The following is a 3,541-nucleotide window of genomic DNA, read 5'->3' on the forward strand; positions in this document are numbered from 1 at the left end:
ATAGAAAAAGAAAGAAAGAAGAGAAAAACAAAACAGTGTCATGTTCTCAGAAAAACATCAGGAAGGATTCAAAATATGCAAAAATAAATTCGCATTTCAAGAAAGCATATATAATAATGGAAGAAATTATATTCATAACTTTTCATCTTTTCTTTGCCTCCTTGTAGATTATTCTTTTGTTCTTTGTTGTGGACTTTTTACTTTATTCTTTTTTCCCTTCTCATCCCCCCACCTTCCTCAAATAGGCTACAGTTAAGCACAGATATATTTATATGTTTGTGTATATGTATACACACACAGACACATAAAATATATCTGTATATATACATATATACACACATAAATATATCTGTATACATATATACACATACATAAATAAAAATATATTCCCACTCATTTACATATATCTGTATAGATATATACACCTACGTGCATACATATACATTTACACATATGTAAACTCATATCTAAAACAATAATAATATGGCTGATGCTGAAAAAGTTTTTTTGCATAAGGTAGGCTTTATCTAATCTGTGAAGGGAGCCAAGAGCTTTTGGAGGTAAAGGTGAAGAGAGAGAGAAGTCCAAGTGTAGGAAACAATCAATTCTGTGTTCTCAGAATAGGATAGAGACTAGAGTCACTAGATCATAGTATCCTTAAGGGGAAGTAAGATGTGAGGAAACTAGAAAAATAGGAAAGGACTAGATTCTGAAGAGCATTAATAGCAAAGGGAGCAATCATATTCTTATCACTAATCAATTTAGTACCATCGGCACTGAGCAGTTGAGATATGGCCCATAATATTGCAACATAAAAATGCTTTGGATTGTTACTATCAACAAAAAACTGAATTCCATCTGTCTTCTTAGTGGGTCAAGAATCCTGCATCTCTCTTGTGTTTCGATTGTATTTTACTTTTAATGGAACTGAATGCTACCTTCTTAAAGATGGATGAGTTATCCTGTGAAGTTCTCATTTTTCATTTAGCAGCTTCTGAATTTCCCCTTATTTTCACCAAACTAGTCCTGATGTTTGCGAGTATTCTGACTCAGATGAACAAATGCAGCGCTGTACATCAAATCTCTGCAAGCTGCCCATCCTTCTCTGTTCCATCGTTGCCTACTGTGTTTTGCCAGAGCGAGCGCAGTGTCTGGGAGGCTCCAAAGGAAGATGTGGGAGAGGAGGGAGGTATTAGGCTAATACCAAACTGAAAGTCTACTTCGTTGTTGTATGCCTGTGAAACTGGAGAGTCTGCCAGCGCCACGCCAGGGAATTAAATGGCTTAGGAAGGTTCGGAAGATCACCTGGCAGGACGAGGTACCAGACACTGAGCTCCTTTTTCAAACTAAACTGCCAAGAATTCCAACTCTACTGCAGAGAGCACGCCTCCATCGGACTGGCCACATTGTTTGAATAACAATTGGACACTTACAAAAAATATTATTTTATGGCAAATGTTCACAAGGTGGTCAGAAAAAAGAGATACAGGGACCCTCTCAAGGTCTCGCTTAACTCTAGAACTGATTGTAGGACATGGGAGACTGGCAGAGGACTGTCCAGCATGGCAGGCCCTCATCAGGGAAGGTGCTGTGTTCTATGAGCAAACCAGCATTGAATTAGCTCAGAAGAAATGTGAGATGTACAAAATTAGAGAGTCCACCCAAAATTTGGGTCCGACTGTGGCAGAGATCTCCAAATTTGTATTGATCTGATCAGCCTGAAGCAAGGAGGAAGATCGAAGATGAGAATCCGACTTAAGTGAGCCTTTTGTCCTTAAGTGGGTCTTTTGTTCTAATGGACTTTGATTACAGCCCCCTCCCAGGTGGGAGAATTCTAGGAACCTCACCTTTACTGACCTAATTAGAAATCCAAGTTATGATGTCAAATCCCCAGGTTATATATCCCTTATAAAAGATTGGCTCATGGTAGAGAGCTTCACTAAATCCCCAGCCCACCAGTCAATGTGTAATCTCCTTTCCTTGCTAATCCCCATTGGGGTCAGTCTACTAAACTCCTTTAAGGCAAAGGCATATTCCCTTTAATGGCATCTTCCTTTGGCTTTATTGTAAATTCTACAAGGAAACTTTCCCCTTGTTAATTGTTAATTGTGAAAAATCCCTTTCCTTGCTAACTCCTGTGTGTTAGTTCACATAATAAACAGCACTCCTTGTACCTGTGATAGATGGCTTGTCATGGTTGCTCCATGATGTAAACTAAATCTCTATTAATACATTTTTATATAATATTCTTTTTACAAGAAATTGCTTTTCCTAAACTATTTTATATTTACTACTCTTGGTCCCTATATTACCTCATCAATGATCAGATGTCATTTTTGAAAGATCACTTTGGTAGTTGAACAGGAAATGGACTGGTGTGGGGCTAATCAGAAGGCTATTACAATCATCCAGGCTTGAAGTGATTGTCCCCAGTGAAAGAGAAACAAGAGACTAAAGCTATTACATGAGAGAACAAAAAATCTGGACTTTATTCTCTGTTACTACTGGGAATTATTCAGACTAGGAAGACAGAATGTGAAGGAAGTTGCCTGTCTAGCAACCCCAAATTTGTTTTCTTTGCAGGGAAGCCCTGCCCCCAGGATAATGTCCTAAGGCTGGATAGCGGTTTGGTTCTCTGAGGTGTAAAAGTGGGATCTGCTGGAATGTGGGGGTAGGAGGTGGAGGGGTGTCTGGCAACTCTAAATTAATTTATTTCCCAAAGAGAGTCCAAATCATAGAGGGATCCTATGAGTCAAAATTTTTTGTTTTTTTGTTACTTTCATTTCTCAGTTGTGTCTGACTCTTCATGACCCCATTTGAGCTTTTCTTGGCAAAGAAACTGGAGTGGTTTGATATTTACTTCTCCAGTCCATAGAAAAAGGTGAGACTAAACAGAAAGAGGAATCTTGTCCTGGTGATTTATAGACTTTATGAGTTTTCAACATTTTCTAAGGTATAAATTAAAGGCTGTACTGTCGCTGATGGTATTTGTTATCTTCAGCACTCTGTGACATTTCTTTTTTTTTTTTTTTTGATGACAAGATATTAAAACGAGAGGACTAGTCCATAAAAGACCCAGTCTTCAAAATATTCTTCTTGGTAGGTTATACAGAGCACGTATAGAGGTCCCATACTTGGTTCTACCTGGTGACTTCCAGTCCTGGGTGACTGAGGGGCTGGTACTATGCGGTAATGAACCGTCTTCTGGTATTTGAGAAGCTGGGACCTATTGATTTCTGAGTTGCTGAAAGAGAAGTGAATATAAATACAAAAGGAAAGATCACCCCCTCTGCCATTTAAAAAAAAAAATTGGTTCTTTTCCCTTCCTAACAGGAAGGAAACATTTTCTTTCCCTCCTCACTACTGTGAGCTGCCAGATGGGAGAGTAGGGAGTGCAAGTCTCACTCCCCACATGGCCCCCTAGGTCCAAGAGCGGGATGATCCCTTTGATTCTTTTGTGTTTAATCTTTCCTGATCTTAGATGAACCAAGTACGCCAAGAGAGTACAAGCAGAATCAACGCAGTCTACTGAAAGGTGGCA

Source organism: Antechinus flavipes, chromosome 1 (assembly GCF_016432865.1).
Source record: "Antechinus flavipes isolate AdamAnt ecotype Samford, QLD, Australia chromosome 1, AdamAnt_v2, whole genome shotgun sequence".
Taxonomy (NCBI): Eukaryota; Metazoa; Chordata; class Mammalia; order Dasyuromorphia; family Dasyuridae; genus Antechinus; species Antechinus flavipes.